A 19,194-nucleotide genomic window follows, 5' to 3' on the forward strand; every position below is an offset into this window, starting at 1 on the left:
AAGTTCTTTCAAATTTGAGTTTTCAGAATTTCATACAATGGACAATTCCCTCTTTCATGGAAACTAAAGACTTACCCACTATTTGACACGATTTTATTTAAGATAAAAATAATTGCTATTACAATCTTATCAGGTTGCCTATATATACCATATTTTAAGAGACAGTTGTTACTGGTAATTCAATACCATTTAAAAAGAAATATTGAAATATTACAGTATGAATTATAGGCAAACCAACTTTTCTCATTGCTACTTTGATTCAAACCTACATTCAGAAGTCATGTACCTGATTAAGTGTCACGCTCAAGGTCATTGTGAACTTGCGTGGTCATGACAGCTATTAATCAACCGGTATAGTTTTAATTAAAATAAAGTGGACAAACTCATAATATTTTTTTATTATGCACAGAATATTGCTATAGGGGTGTACACTACCAATCAAAATCCCATAGACGACAATAGTACCATATGTGGTCTAAAACTCCTACCTGCAAAAGTATATCAACCGACAATTAAAACGCCACAGATATAAAAGTACTACCACCCCTTACACTTAAAGTGAAATAGAAAAAAAATGGGGGTCAAGCTGCTCGTTTTCTGAGATAACGGGTAGCAGTCTATGACTACCCTAGTTTCGCACAAAACTTTCGAGTACTTTTTTTTTACAGGTACCCCATACATGTTTCAAGCACCAGGCTACTTGACACATTGGTACTAGATGAAAAAAAATTGCACATTTATTTTTTACCCAGATGCAAACTATATTATTTTTTACAACCAACCACACTCAAATTTATAACCAAACAGGGGACTTGTGGTGTTCACTTCTCTATCAAAAGTTGGGGTGAAAGCACTCGAACTTTGACCCAGCCGGAAGTTATGTTTGGTATAGTACTACCTATACTGATAACATACATTTTTCAAAAAGTGTCCAGCTAGTGTCTTTATGACAACACAGGATCTGGTGTATTCTGACATAAACTGACAACCTCACTGAAACTGTTGTGTTTCTACAGGTGCAACCTAATATAATGTACACCTCAAAAAGCATATATATGCATATAGGTTTTGTACAAAATGCAATATGTCATATTAAACAACAAAATGTTTTTAAAATAAAACTCCTGAAGATATTTACTTTCAGTTTGGGTGTGTGTACTCAGGTATATATGTAAGACAACAAAGATAGTCAGAGTACCTCTACCCCTTAAAGAAAATTCCATTAAAACACATGCACTTGATTGACCCTAGATTATGAAGACCGTAAACAGGCACATCAGAGAAAATCATCAGTATTAAAAAAATACACTGTCTGAGGAAGGAAACACAAACAGGACTGTACCTGTATGAAAGTAAATTGACTTAATGTCCTGAACATTAGTGTTGGGGAGGAAATCCTGTCCGCTGGGTGTGGGTGTCTTCAAGTTTACCAGGTGTGGGGGAATTTCAAATCCATCGGCCATGCTGATTTCATAATGCAAACCATCAAAAACTATGGCAGCCACCCATAAATTCTGACTATATTATTATTTATAGCCTACTGTAGTTGGAGTTTTTAATATGTTGTGATATCTGGAATAATCATGCAGCTTTAACACATTTATTTTTTGATTAATTACTGAAACAAAAAAAACTATTTTTAAATGACAAAATACCCCGAACATCTATTTGCGTGCATTATTTTCTAATCCGGATGAATACAATATGTACATTAGATGTATTCCTACAATCTGTAATCCAGCATTTATTTAGCTAGTAACATTAGGTAATACAGCTTTAACAATAAAATAAATTATTAACTTAAATCCAAGGCAGATAATCAAATCTATGAAAAAATGGTTCTGAATCTAGTATAAACTCAAAAATGCTTTTCTGTTTCAACTCATGAGAGCAATACATCCCAAGTCGGATTATTAGAAAGAACATTTAAAAACCTATCCTGGACGATCCACAAGGTATATTGTTTAACAACCCTTATTGTTATGTACAAATAAGAACAGAAGGCACAATAGTGACCCACAACAAATAATAATACTGATGTTTTGGTAAAGTTTTTCTTCAAAATTTACTTTAAATTTTGTAAATACTTTATTTTTAATAAACTACAAATTTTGTCTAAAAATATAACTTAGCACCCTATAAATATGTCAAAATGAACAATAAAAATCAACTTCTTCTTTACAAATTTGAGAGTTTTCAGAATTTCATACATAAAAAATTAACAATGTTACTAATGGACCCCAACTAAAGACATTAACCCCACTATTGGCACATGCTATTTTTAATATAAAAATAAATTGCTATTAAATCTTAGTTCAGGTTGCCTATATATATAATACCATATTTAAGAGCAGTTGTATATGGCAAGTCAAATACCATGTCAAAAGAAATTATTGAAATCTTTACAGTATGGATTATAGGCCAAAACCAACTTTTCTTTCAGTGCTAACTTTGATTCAAACTCCATTCAGAGCCATGTACAGAGATTATTGTCAAGGTCAAGGTCATTGTGAACTTGCATGATCGAGTGATGGCTAATTAATCAACCCAGTATAGTGTTTTAAATAAATATGACAAAATCATTCATAATATTTTTTATTATGCACTGAATATGGTGCTATAAGGGTGTATACTACCAAATCAAATCCCATAGACGACTAAATAGTAACATATGACCGTGGCTAAAAACTCCTACCTGCAACGTATCAACCGAACATAAACGCCACGGATATAAATACTACCACCCCTTACACTTAAAGTGCAATCAGAAAAAAATGGGGGTCAAGCTGCTCGTTCTGAGATAACGGGTAGCGTCTATGACTACCCTAGTTTCGCACAAAATTCGAGTACTTTTTTTTACAGGTTACCCCATACATGTTTCAAGCAGCACAAGGCACTTGACACATTGGTACTAGATGAAACAAATGCACATTTTTTTTTACCCAGATGAAACTATTATTTTTTACAACCAAACACACTCACAATTTATAACCAATCACAGGACTTGTGGTGTTCACTTCTCTATCAAAAGTGGTTCGGTGCACCTCGAACTTTGACCCAGCCCGGAAGTTATTTGGTATAGTACTATACCTAGTTACTGATAACATACATGTTTTCAAAAAGTGTGTCCAGCTATGTGTCTTTATGACAACCAGGATCTGGTGTATCATTCTGACATAAACTGACAACCTCACTGAAACTGTTGTTTCTACAGTGCAACCTATAATATAATGTACACCTCAAAAAGCATATATATTGCACATAGTTTTTGTACAAATGCAATATGTCATATTAAACAACAAAATGGTTTTAAAATAAAACTCCTGAAGATATTTACTTTCAGTTGGGTGTGTGGTGTACTCAGGTATATATGTAGAAGAGAACAAAGATTTTCTAGTCAGAGTACCTCTACCCCTTTAAAGAATTCCATTAAAACCACATGCACACTTGATGACCCCTAGATTATGAAGACCTTAACAGGCACATCAAAGAAATATCAGTATTAAAAAAAATTACACTGTCTGAGGAAGGAAACACAAACATGACTGTACCTGTATGAAGTAATGACTTAATGTCTGAACATAGTGTGGGATTGGGAAATCCTGTATGCGGGGTGTGTAGGTGTCTTCAAGTTACCAGGTGTGGGAATTTCAAATCCATCGGCCATGCTGATGTTTTTTCATATATGAACCATCAAAAAAACCAATGGCCAGCCAAAATATTCCTGACTATATTTTATTTATAGCCTACTGTAGTTGGAGGTTTTAATAGTTGTGTGATATCTGGAATAATCATGCAGCTTTAACACATTTATTTTGATTAATTACTGAAAAAAAACTATTTTAAATGACAAAAAAATTACCCGAACATCTATTTTCTTGCATTATTTCTAATCCGGATGAAAATACAATATGTACATTTAGATGTATTCCTACAATCTGTAATCCAGCATTTTTATTTAGCTAGTAACATTAGGTAATACAGCTTTAACAATAAAATAAATTATTCAACTTAATCCAAGGCAGATAATCAAATCTGAAAAAATTGGTTCTGAATCTAGTATAAACTCAAAATGCTTTTCATGAGAGCTAACTAAGTGATTATTAAGTAAACAAAATGATCTGGAGATCTAAGTATATGTTTAACAACCTTATTGTTATGTACAAATAAGAACAGAAGGCACAATAGTGACAACAAATTTAATTATGTTTTGGTAAAGTTTTTTTCTTCAAATTTACTTTAAAATTTTGCATAAAACTACAAATTTGTCTAAAATATAGTAACTTAGCACCCTATAAATATGTCAAAATGACAATAAAATCAACTTCTTTACAAATTTGAGTTTTCAGAATTTTCATACATATAAAAAATTAACAATGTTAATGGAAACTAAAAGACATTTTAACCCCCACTATTGGCACATGCTATTTTTTAATATAAAAATAAACTTGCTATTAATATTGTAGTTTCAGGTTGCCTATATATAATACCATACTTTTAAGAGCAGTTGTATATGGCAAGTCAAATACCATGTAAAAAGAAATTATGAAATCTTTTTACAGTATGAATTATAGGCCAAAACCAATCTTTTCTTCAGTGCTAACTTTGATTCAAACTCCATTCAGAGCCATGTACAGAGATATTGTCAAGGTCAAGGTCATTGTGAACTGGCATGATCGAGTGATGGTAATTAATCAAACCAGTATAGTTTAATTAAATAAAATGACAAAATCATAATATTTTTTATTATGCACTGAATATGGTGCTATAGGGGGTGTATACTCACCAAATCAAATCCCATAGACGACAATAGTAACATTATGCGGCTAAAAACTAACATACACTGCAAAAGTATCAACCGACATAAACGCGCCACGGATATAATACTACCACCCCTTACACTTAAAGTGAATCAGAAAAAAATGGGGGTCAAGCTGCTCGTTTCTGAGATAACGGGTAGCGTCTTATGACTACCCTAGTTTCGCACAAAATTTGAGTACTTTTTTTTACAGGTACCCCATACATGTTTCAAGCACAAGGCTACTTGACACATTGGTACTAGATGAAATAAAATTGCACATTATTTTACCCAGATGAAAATAATATTATTTTTTACAACCAACCACAATTCACATTTATAACCAATCACAGGACTTGTGGTGTTCACTTCTCTATCAAAAGTTCGGGCACCTCGAACTTTGGGGGGGGGGACCCAGCCGGAAGTTATTTGGTATTGTACTACCTATAATGATAACATACATTTTTTCAAAAAGTGTCCAGCTATGTGGTCTTTATGACAACCAGGGATCTGGTGTATTCTGACATAAACTGACAACTCACTGAAACTGTTGTTTCTACAGTGCAACCTAATATAATGTACCCTCAAAAAAGCATATATATTGCATATAGTTTTGTACAAATGCAATATGTCATATTAACACAACAAAATGTTTAAAATAAAACTCCTGAAGATATTTACTTTCAGTGTGGGTGTGTGTACTCAGTGTTATTATGGTAGAGACAACAAAGAAGAGTCAGAGTACCTCTACCCCTTTAAAGAATTCCATTAAAACACATGCACTTGATTGACCCCTAGATTATGAAGACCTTAACAGGCACATCAAAGAAATTATCAGTATTAAAAAAATACACTGTCTGAGGAAGGAAACACAAACATGACTGTACCACTGTATGAAGTAATGACTTAATGTCCTGAAACGATTAGTGTGTGGGAGGAAATCCTGTATGCTGGGGTGTGGGTGTCTGTGCAAGTTACCAGGTGTGGGAATTCAGAATCCATCGGCCATGCTGATTTTCATAATGAACCATCAAAAACAATTGCAGCCACCAATATTCCTGACTATATTTTATATTATAGCATACTGTAGTTGGAGGTTTTAATAGTTGTGATATCGGGAATAATCATGCAGCTTTAACACATTTATTTTTGATTAATTACCGAAAAAAAAAACTATTTTTAATGACAAAAAAACTACCGAAACATCTATTTCTTGCATATTTTCTAATCCGGATGAATACAATATGTACATTAGATGTATCCTACAATCTGTAATCCAAGCATTTTTATTAGCTAGTAACATTAGGTAATACAGCTTTAACAATAAAATAAATTACTTCAACTTAATCCAAGGCAGATAATCAAATCTGAAAAAGTTGCGTTCTGCATCTAGTATAGTAAACTCACAGAAAGGTTTTCAGGAGAGCGAACTAACTAGTGATTATTAAGAGAAACAAAAATGTATTTGTCTGAGATTCATAAGTATCATGTTTAACAAACCTTATTGGCGTTGTTATGTACAAATAAGAACAGAAGGCACAATAGTGACACAACAAAATTTAATTATGTTTTTGGCTTAAAGTTTTTCTTCAAATTTACATTTAAATTTTTGCATAAAACTACAAATTTGTCTAAAATATAACTTAGCACACGTATAAATATGTCAAAATGGACAATAAAAATCAACTTCTTTACAAAATTTGAGTTTTCAGAATTTAATACATAAAAAAATTAAACAATGTTTTAATGAAAAATGAGAAACTAAAGACCATATAACCCACTATTGGCACATGCTATTTTAATATAAAAATAAGATGTGCTATTAAAATCTTAGTTCAGGTTGCCTATATAATAATATATTGTTACAGAGCAGTTGTATATGGCAAGTCAAATAACCATGTAAAAAAGAAATCAAAAAAATTATTGAAATCCTTTACAGTATGAATTATATAGGCCAAAACCAACTTTCTTTCAGTGCTAACTTTGATTCAAACTCCATTCAGAGCCATGTAGAGAGTATTATTGTCAAGGTCAAGGTCATTGTGGAACTTGCATGATCGAGTGATGGCTAAGTAATCAACCAGTATAGTTTAATAAATAAACAAAACTTGACAAAATCATAATTATTTTTTATTATGCACTGAATATGTTGCTATATAAGAGTGGGTACACGTACCAAATCAAATCCCATAGACCGACAATAGAGAACATATACGGCATAAAACTCATACCTGCAAACGTAGTAACCGACTCATTATAACACGCGGCACGGATATTAAATAAATACCAACGGCGCCTGTACAACAGTATCTAACAGGGAATCAGAAAAAATGGGGCGTCAAGCTGGGCGCCGTTTCTCGAGGATGATACGAGGTAAGCGTCTGATGCCTAACCCTAGTTTCGGGGGGGGGGGGCCAAAAATGTCCTGCCAGGGTACGTTTTTTGTACAGCTATCCCACGCAGTACGCATGCAACACACGGCGACTTGCGACATGGTACTCAATGGACGGAAAAATATCAACATTATATTTTACCCAGATAACTAAAAATTACGGGGTTTTACAACCCAACCCCCCCTACATCCATTATGACCCCAACGCGGAACGTTTCGACACAGACGTAGTTTTTTTCACGATTCTTCTAGAAAACTTCATAAAGGGCGGTCTGCACCTCACAGGCCAGACACTTTGCCCAAGGCCTGAAGAATTATTCAGATATGGTAACAATTGCAACTGAACCGCTCAATAGATAGCCGCAGAGACTAGAACACTAAGAACAAGTTTTCATCCAAAAGGGTGACACAACCTAGGTGCGCATTGCTTGGACTAAAGGACACACACTCAAGGAAATGGCCTTGCTGTGCGTATTCGACATAAAACTGACAACCGCACTGAAACTGTTGTTTCCTACAGTGCAAACATACTATAATGTACCCCTCAATAAAGCATATATACTGCACATAGTTTGGTACAAATGCAAGATGTCATAATGAAACAACAAAACTGCTTTTAAAATTAAAACTCCTGAGAGGATATTTACTCTTCCCGTCTGGTGTGCTGTACGCAGTTTATCTATGGTAGAGAGAACAGTACAGAGTAGTCAGAGTACCGCTCCCCCTTTACAAAGAAATGCCATTATAAAACACATGCGACCTTTGATTGCCACCTAGATTATCGAAGACCTTAACAGGCGAATACAAAAGAAATATCAGTCATTAAAAAAATTACACGGTCGTGAATGGTAAGGAACTCTTAACACAAACATGACTGTAACCTCGCATATGATGTAAGTACCTTAATGTCATGAACATTAAGTGTTTGGGGGGAAATCCTGTATGCTGGGTGATATGTGGGTGGTCTATTAAGTTACCAGGTGGCTGGGAATTTTCAAATACAAAGGTCGGCCATGCGGAATTGTCATAATGAACCATGACAAAACCAGTTGGCAGCCCACCAATAGTCCTGACGTATATTTTATTGGTGGGTGGTGGTCGCTACTGTAGTTGGATCGGTTTTAATAGTTGCGATATCTGGAATACGAATTCATGCAGCCTTAAAACACAGTTTATTGTTTGATTGAATCTTAACTTACTGAAACAAAACCCTTTTGATTAAAATGGACGCAAAATACGCGCCTGGCTGGTATACCGAACATCATTATTTTCTTGCACCGTAATTTTCTAATCCGGCAGGAAGACAAGGATGTACCATTAGATTATTCCTGCAATTCTGTAGTCCAGGCAATGGTATTTAGCTTATAACATGTAGGTAATCAGCTTTAACAATAAAAATCGAAGTAGCAACTAATCCAAAATTTTTTTTTTTTTTTTTTGGGGGGGGGGGGGGGGGGGGGGGGGGGGGGGGGGCCCCCCAAGTTTTTGTGGGTTTGGGGATTTTTAAACAAAATGGTTTCGTTTCTAGTAAACAAAAAATCTGAAAAAAGTGCTCTGATCTAGTATAACTCTAAGCTTTCATGAGAGCTAACTAAGTGATTAGTAGAACAGTTAAAATGATCTGGAACTTGATTCTGATAGTATAGGTTTAACGACCGTTATTGTTATGTACACAATAAGAACAGATACGTAGGCACATACTAGAGTGACAACAAGCTTTCAATTATATTTTTTGGGTAAAGTTTTTCTTCAAAATTTACTTTACATTTTGAATAAAAGACGACAAAGTTGTTTACCCGTAAAATATAATCTTAGGTCACCCTATTCTACAGATGTCAAAATGACCAATTACAATCAACTTCTTTACAAATGTGAGTTTTCAGCATTTCCATACATAAAAAATTAACAGGATGGTAATGGAAAAAACAAATAAAGCCCTGTACCCACTATTGGCACATGCTATTTTTTAATAGAAAAAGAAATTGTATTTATTAATCTACGTTCAGTGTTGCCTATATATAATACCATATTTAAGAGCCGTTGGTATATTGCAAGTCAATACCATGGTAACAAGAAAGTCATTGAAATCTATAGCAGTAGGAATATAGGGGCCAAAACCAAAATTGTCTTCAGTGCGAACTTTGATTCAAAGCCTCCATTGCAGAGCCAGGTGACAGAGGATTATTGTCAAGGTCAAGGTCATGTGACACTTGCAGGATCGAGGTGGATGGCTAATTCATCACCTCAGATATGTGACAATTAAATAAAATGACCCAAAATAAGAATCTTATTATTATGCACGTGAATATGTGCTATTATAGGGTTCCCTACCAACTCAAATCCCGATAGACGACAATAGGTAACCATATACGGCCTAAAAAACTCCTACCTGCAAAGTAATCAAACCGACATTAACGCCCCGGATATAAATACTAAACCCCTTACACTTAAGTGAATCAGGAAAAAAATGGGGTCCATCTGCTCGTTTCTGAGATAACGGGTAGCGTCTATGACTACCCTAGTTTCGCACAAATTTGAGTACTTTTTTTTACAGGTTTACCCCATACACTGTTTTCTTCAAGGCCAAGGCTACTTGACACATTGGTACTAGATGATAATAATTTAGCACATTTATTCTTCCCCAGATTACACTCTTATGTTTTTACAACCAACACCACTCACAAAAATATTATACCATCACAGGACTTGTGGGTTTCACTTCTCTCTATCAAAAGTCGTGCACCTCGGAACTTTGACCCATGCCGAAAGTTCTTTGGGATAGTGAACTACCTATACTGATAACATACAGTTCAAAGAAAAGTTGTCCATCTAGTGTGTCTTTCATGACAACCCAGGATCTGGTGTATTACTGACATAACTGACAACCTCACTGAAACTGTATGTTTCTAACCCAGGTGCAACCGATAATAAGTGTACATCCAAAGGCATAGATATCGGCACAGAGTTTCTGTCACAAACGGCAATATGTCAGATTAAACAACAAAATGGTTTAACAATAACACTTCCTGAAGACTTTTACTTTCAGTTAGCGTGTGTGTGACTCCAAGTGATATAGCTTAGAAAGAACCACGCATAGTCAGAGTACCTCTACCCCTTTAAAACGAATGCCAAATTAAAAACACATGCCCTTGAATGTGGACCCCTAATTATGAAGACCGTAACCGGCCACACATCAAAGAAATATCAGTATTAATAAAAAACACTGTCTGAGGAAGGGAAAAACAAACATGACTGTACCTGTATGAAGTCTTGGGACTTGAATGTCCCTGAACCTTAGTGTTGAGAGACAACTGCCCTGTATGCGGGGTGTTGTGGTTTCGTTAAGTTACAAGAGTGTTGGAATTTCAAATCCATCGGCCATAGCTGATTTTCATAATGAACCATCAAAAACCAATGGCAGCCACCAATATGCCAGACGATCTTTAGTTATAGCCTACTGTAGTTGGAGGTTTTAATAGTTTGTGATAGTCTGGATAATCATGACAGCTTTAACAACATTATATTTTTGATTAATTACCGAAAAAAAAACTATTTTAGAATGACACAAATTACCCGCAGACGATAACTATTGTTTTCTTGCATTATTTTCTAAGCCGATGAAGACATATGTTACATTAGATGTATTCTTCCTATTTTATCTGTAATCCAGCATTTTTTATGATTAGCTAAAAACCATTAGGTACTAACACAGCTTTAACATAAAAATAATTATCAACTTAATCCAAGGCATATAAATCAAATCTGAAAAAAATTGGGTTCTGAATCTATATAAACTCAAAAATGCTACGTTTCATGAGAGCTAAACCTAAGTGATTATTAAGAAAACCAAAATGATCTGGAGATCTAAGTCTATATGTTTAACAAACCTTATGTTATGTACAAAAAAACCAGAATGGCCAATAGGTGACAACAACTTTCAATTATGTTTTTTTTTAGTAAAAGTTTTTTCTTCAATTTACTTTAATGTTTGCGATAAAACTTACAAATTTTGTCTAAATATAACTTAGCACCCCTACCAAATATGTCAAAAGACAATAAACCTCACTTCTTTAAAATATTAGTTTGCAGAATTTCACTATCGAGTAAATTAACCATGTTTAAGGGCAGCTTGTAATGGCCCAGTCATCACCGCCTATGTAAATTAAAATATTGTCATCTGTGCTCTTTTTAATATATAACAAATAAATTGCTATTAAATCTTCGTTCAGGTTGGATTCTATATTTCATACACCATTTACAGAGCTTGTTATATGCAGGGTCAATAACCATGTAAAAAGATGAATTATTGGGCTATTACATATTACCAGTATGAATAGCCCATTAAATACAACTTTTCTTCATAGTGCTAACACTAGCGAATTACAAACTCACATCAGACCATGTACAGAGATTTTTTCAAGTCCAAGGTCCATTGTGAACTGCGATGATCGAATGAGGGCTAATCCTATCCCCAAATAGTAGGTAATGTAAATAAAAGGACCAAAACATAATATTCAGTTATTATGCCTGAATATTGCTATAATATAGGGTGTATATCACCAGTGGAGATCAAGCTTGACACCGAATAATAACATAACGGCTAAACGTCTACCTGCACGTATCCACCGACTAAACGGCCCACGGATATAAATCCGACCATTTTTTTTCTTACACTTAAAGTTATCCGAAATAAATGGATCGCGGGCGTTTCTGAGCTACCGGTTAGCGGGGAGATGGAATATACCCTAGTTCCGCACACATGACTACCTTTTTTTAATGACCCATCCTGCAAGCACAATGACACATTGGTACTAGAGTAAATCACTTGAACAGTTATTCTTTTACGTAGATAACACCAAGTCACACCAACACACGCACATTTTCAACCAAGTCACAGATTGGGGTGTTCATTGCTCTATCAAAGTTCGGTGCCAAACCGACTTTGACCCAGCCGGGAGTTTATTTGGTATGGTGTACTTCTCTATCAAACTCGGACCACAGTCGAACTTTTACAAAAAGTGTCCCGCTATGTGTCTTTATGCCACCCGCGAGTTGTCTTGTATTGCATGACTGGGTCTCTGACAAACTGACACCTCCACTGAAACTGTGTTTCTTACAGTGTCAACCTAATATAATGTACACTCAAAAAGCATATATTGCATATAGTTTTGTACAAATGCAATATGTCATATTAAACAACAAAATGTTTAAAATAAAACTCCTGAAGATATTTACTTTCAGTTTGGGTGTGTGTACGTCAGGTATAGATAGTGAGGAGACAACAAACAGATAGTGCCAGAGTACCTCTACCCCTTTAAAGAAAATCCATTAAAACACATGCACTTGATTGAACCCCTCGATTATGAAGACCTTAACAGGCACATCAAGAAATATCAGTATTAAAAAAAATACACTGTCTGAGGAAGGAAACACAAACATGACTGTACCTGATATGAAGTATGTACTTAATGTCCTGATAACACTAGTGTTGGGAGGAAATCCTGTATGCTGGGTGTGGGTGTCTTTAAGTGTACCATGTGTGGGAATTTCAAAATCCATCGGCCATGCTGATTTTCATAATGAACCATCAAAACCAATTGGCAGCCACCCAATATTCCTGACTATATCTTTTATGTTTTTATAGCCTACTGTAGTTGGAGGTTTTAATAGTTGTGATATCTGGAATAATCATGCAGCTTTAACACATTTATTTTGATTAATTACTGAAAGGTAAAAACTATTTTAAATGACACAAATTACCCGAACATCTACTTTTTCTTGCATTATTTTTCTATACTCCGGATGAATACACAAAATATTACATTAGATGGTTCCTACAATCTATCTGTAATCCGCAGCATTTTATTTAGCTAGGAACATTAGGGTAATACAGCTTTACAATAAAATAACTTATCAACTTAATCCAAGGCAGATAAATCAAATCTGAAAAAATTGGTTCTGAATTCGAATATAAACTCAAAATGCTTTTCATGAGAGCTAACTAAGTGATTATAAGAGAACAAAAAATGATCTGGGATCTACAAGATACGTTTAACAACCTATTTATTTTTATGTACCAAATAAGAACAGAGTCGGCACAATAGTGACAACAAATTTAATTATGTTTTTGGTCAAAGGTTTTCTTCAAATTTACTTTAAATTTTGCAATAAAACTACCAAATTTGTCTAAAATATAACTTTAGCACCCTATAAATATGTCAAAATGACAATAAAAATCAACTTCTTTTACAAATTTGAGTTTTCAGAATTTCATACATAAAAAAATTAACAATGTTAATGGAAACTAAAAGAGAATTAACCCACTATTGGCACATGCTATTGTTTAATATAAAAAATAAATTTGCTATTGAAATCTTAGTTCAGGTTGCCTATAATAATACCATATTTAGAGAGCAGGTGGATATGGCAAGTCAAATACCATGTAAAAAGAAATTATTGAAATCTTTACAGGTATGAATTATAGGCCACAAACCAACTTTTCTTCAGTGCTAACTTTGATTTCATACTCCATTCAGAGCCCTTGTTACAGAGATTCTTGTCAAGGTCAAGGTCATTGTGGGAACTGGCATGATCGCGTGAGTCGGGCTAAATTAATCATTTAACCAGTATAGTTTTAATTAAATAAAATGAAAAAATCATAAATTGGTTTTTTATTATGCACTGAATATGTGCCTATATAGGGCTGTATACTACCAAATCAAATCCCCTAGACGACAATAGTAGTAACATATGCGGGCTTAAAACTACCTACCTGCAACGTATTATCAACCGAGACAATAAACGCAAACGGATATGAAATACTACCACCCCGGTACAGAGACTTAAAGTGAATGCAGGAAAAAAATGGGTGTCAAAGCTGCTACCGTTTCTGACAATGTTAACGGGGGTAGCGTCTATGACAAAACCCTTTTTGCGCACAAAAATTTGAGTACTGAAGATATTTACTGACAACAAAGATAGTCCGAGTACCTCTACTCTTTTAAACAATTCCATTAAAACACACGCACTTGACTGGCCCTAGATCTTGAAGACTTTAACAGGCACCTCAAAGAAATACCATTATTAAAAAATGCATTGTCTGAGGAAGGAAACACCAACATGATTGTACCTGTATGAAGTAATGACTTGTCATGAATATTAGTGTTGGGAGGTAATCCTGTATGCTGGGTGTGGGTGTCTTCAAGTTACCAGGTGTGGGAATTTCAAATCCATCGACCATACTGATTTTCATAATGAACCATAAAAACCATTGGCAGCCACCAATATTCCTGACTATATTTTATTTATAGCCTACTGTAGTTGGAGGTTTTAATAGTTGTGATATTTGAAATTATCTTCCAGCTTTCACACATTTATGTTTGATTAATTACAGAAAAAAGCTATTTTTAAATGACATAATTACCCGAACATTTATTTCCTTGCATTATTTTCTAATCCAGATGAATACAATATGTATATTGGATGTATTCCTACAATCTGTAATCAAGCATTTTATTTAGCTAGTAACATTGGGTAATACAGCTTAACAATCAAATAAATTGTCAACTTACTCCATGGCAGATAATCAAATCTGAAAAAAAAAAATAAATGCTCTTCATGAGAGCAAACTAACTGATTATTTAAAAAAATAAAATTGATTTGGAGATCTAATAGTGACAACAAATTTAATTATGTCTTTGGTAAAGTTTTTCTTCAAATTTACTTAAAATTTAGCATAAATCTACAAATTTGTCTACAATATAACATAGCACCCTATAAATATGTCAACATGACAATAAAATCAAGTTCTTTACAAATTTGAGTTTTCAGAATTTCACATTTATCACCAATCACAGGACTTGTGGTCTTCACTTCTCTATCAAAAGTTCGGTGCACCTCGGTGACCCAGCCGGAAGTTGTTTGGTATAGTACTACCTTATGGATACTATTTAATAAAAATATAACAAGATATTTTATGTATTTTATCAAATAACCGCTAAAAATGTCTTATTTCACCAAACGGTTGCAAATGATTTTTGAAAACCCCACAATTAGAAAAGCTTGTATATTTTTATGACAGGACTTCTATTTAATTTGTTATTGTACAAGGACACTGAAATTGAGTTTTGGTTAGGAATCTGGTAAATCGAAATGTTACTTGAATTTTAAATGTCATTTTGAGGTCACACAAGTTCGGGACGCAACATAATATGTGCTGTAATTGCAGAACTTGCATAAAACATATAAAAAAGAACGTAGGTGATTATGTGAAATACACTAAGATTGTTAAATATGTTTTTCTTGTTATTAGAATTTGTATTAATTAATTAGCATATTGAAATAAACGTTTACAGACGCGCACGCACCCACACACCCCCCCCCCCCCCCCCCACACACACACACACACACATACACAGGGATTGCACTGGAACAAATTTTGGTTTTGGCTAATTTTCAAATATGTAGAATTATTCTTTGAAAATTATTAAAATGATTTAGTATAAAAATTAGCATTTGGCTAATTTGGCAATTGACAAGGTGAGCACTTCATACATACATACATACATACATACATATATACATACATATATTAAATGTTTTTAAATAATTAAAAAAAATTAAATCAATATATGCACAACTATGAAAAGTTAAGAAGACTTGTTATATGATTAACTGTGCTACTTTCTAAATACCAAATAAACTAAAGATATTTCTTTTTAGGCTCCTAACTGGAGATCCTGACAGAGAGGATCACCAGTTATGTCCAATCATTTAACAAGGATATATTTGTTGCGACATGTCGAAAACATAACCTCCAAAATATCTCTTAAATCCACTTACTGGAAACACTGAGGTCATCCAGATACTGCACAAGCTTTGGTATGGTGTGTGCCCAAAACACACCTGGGCTGAGGCTGGGACTGGGGCTGGTGAGTATAGTACCAGTTGAAAAAGAAACGCACTGAATCGAATGTGACCAAACAAAAGGCATCTGTTCTGGCGTGAACTATATATCTGGCAGCAGATGACATAGAAAATGATCTAATATAATTTGACAGCACCAGACTAACCAGACCCAGATCCAGGGTCGGTGTGTGGTGGACCCTAGCTGTTCAGTGTGTTGAAGTTCAGCTCTAGGACGAAGTGGTCCATAAACCCTGTTTTAAACCTCGATGCCACTGACTCGATCTAAAAGCAGATATCAGTCAACATAGAGCATTAAGTGCTGGACATCAATGTAGCCGGTGTTGGTATGAATCATGACTTCATCCCACTAGAGAGAACCATATACAAAACAAAACAATGAAACTGCTAACGTTGCCTGTAAGACGAACCTGATGTGGATCCTTGCATGGCAAACATATCCAGAGGTTATTATACAACTTTGAGACTGACCCTTTATAGAAATATTACATCAGTGGTTATTAGAAATCAAGTATGTAGTACCTGTGTCACACTGTTGTTGTTTTCTAGAGAAGAAACCAACAGTCACCATATGGACTACTCTTTCACAGTCAAGTGCGGACAATGAGTATTAAGCTATACTTTCGTAGACAGGACAGCATACAATACGGGATCCCAATGGCATACGGGTGGGGCAATTACCCCCAATCCCCCTGTCCCGTACGTTTATGTAATAAACCCCTTCTATACTAATCATGGTTCGTACTCTGGAACGTCTCTTTATGCATGTGAATATACAAGAATTCGTAAGTCAGTCTCAATGCAATCATTTATTTTTATAAATAGTACACTAACGCCATTTAAGATCAGTCAGTGGATCGCCACATTAGTGCTTCAAATGTTTTAATGTTCATAGCCCAGTTTCTCATACATGGTTTCTTTTATCTTGCTGTCTATAAAGTTGACAAGCCTCGAGCCCTTTCCAGGATCAGTCATTCCATACCTGAAAGTAACAAACATACTGAGAGTATTGCTAAAGCACTACTTGGCCCAACAAATGTTAATGGGAGTGTAATATACTGACGAATGACGGATTGGGTGGGATGAAGGGAAGAGCAGCATTGCGTTCGGTATGTTCAGGGCGCGATAGTGACGATAATATATGGTAGGCTACAGTCAAATCAAGAGCGCCAAAGTATGAGTGCGATGACGCCCTACTGGCAATCGTATCGCGGAACTGAAACATCCTTTGGATTACAACCACCGACTCCATCACGAATACAAGAGGAGATATCATTGCGCATAGTCGTGAGACTGGTCATGCAGATATGACGCGATACTGTTCGAAGCACACGTGGGCTCTACACTCTATTTGGACAGGGGACACAAAAAAAGCCCTATGGTTCGCAACCACAAACTAAAATGCAACAGGGATAAGTATCATACACCAAAGGTGGTGGGTATCCACGTGCATGTAGTGTGTGAACGGGACTATGGCACAACAAGATAATAAGAACGCGGTCAAGGAGTCGGTGGGAGTGTGTTTCGAAGTACGATATAGTGTAGTGGCACAACCAACACTTGGAGGAGGATGTGACCGGACCATGGTTGATACTGCCTGGAATAAATATTCTGCAGAGATGGGACAAGGGTGTTCAGCAGGACTGGGGTGATCTGGCGTCTGAAGCTAAAGTATAACAGACACACTAGAAACTATGGGTAAAGTACTGCCTCAAAAAGTGAACACAGACAAGATAATAGGTATAGTTTTGTACCAAAATGCAATATGGTCATAGTGCTGGTGAACACACGATGTGTTAAAATAAAAGCACCTGAAGATAGTCACTTTTACATTTGGTGCGCGCTAAACGCAGGAGTATCATATGTGAGACAACAAGGTATAAAGTCAGAGTACCGCGCATACTGATTAAGGAATGCAATTAAAGGGACATGGCACACTGATGAGAACTAGTATTATGAAGACTTAACAGGCACATCAAAGGAAATACTCAGTATTAAAAGAAAATACACTGTCCGAGCGAAGGGGGACACAACGAAACATGCCGGCCGTGTAAGTAGTAAGGACTTTATGTCCTGAACATGGTGTTGGGGGAGAAAAGCCTGTAATTGCACGGAAGTGGGCAAGCAATATCACAGTATACCTCAGGTTTGGGAATTTGAGAGCACCATCGGCAGGATGATGTTATACATGACAACCATCAAAGACCAATGGGCAGGCACACACCGGTTCTACGAGGAATATCTTATATATGGGGACCGACTGATTGTTGGAGGTTGTCAGGTACTGTGAGATCAGCGGGTACATTGCAGCAGACTTTAAAAAACACACTAGTATTAAGATGGTGAATGACTGTGAGAGAATATGTTTACATGTGATAATGAGTACACGCGGGAGTATTGGGGTGAGGCGGGTTATTTGGTTATAGAATGTCGGAGAGATAGAATATAGTAACATAGGGGTATGTGTGTGGCAATCTGTAATCCCGTTAAGTGATGTAGCTCGCTGTCAGTGAGTAATAACAGCTTTAACACAATAACATTCAATTATCAACTACACTGTACGCCAGGAAGAATACGAAATCTGAAAAGGTGGGTGTGCTGATCTCTAGTTAGTAAACATACAAATGCTTTCCAGCGAGAGTGCACTAAGTGATATTAAGAAACAACTAAATGATCTGGTAGATCTCAAGGTATATGGTAAAGAATAATATAGGGGTATGTACAAGCTAGAACAGAAGGCCACAAATAGTGACAACAAATTTAAATTATGTTTTTGGAACAAGTTTTTACATTCAAATTTCTTTTACATTTGACATAATAACGACAAAATTTGTCTATCAATATATAACTTAAGCAGGCACCCTACAAAATATGTCAAACTGACCAATAAAAACACACGTCTGTACCTTTTCACAGGAGTCAGAAATTTTCATAAGATGAAACACTAAAACAAGGTTAGATGGGAAACTAAAAGACATTTAACCCACTATAGGGCACATATATTTTTAATATAAAAATAATTGCTATTAAAATCTTAATTCAGGTTGCCTATATATAACCCTATTTAAGACATTGATAA

This window comes from Gigantopelta aegis, chromosome 6 (assembly GCF_016097555.1).
Source record: "Gigantopelta aegis isolate Gae_Host chromosome 6, Gae_host_genome, whole genome shotgun sequence".
In the NCBI taxonomy this organism is placed as follows: Eukaryota; Metazoa; Mollusca; class Gastropoda; order Neomphalida; family Peltospiridae; genus Gigantopelta; species Gigantopelta aegis.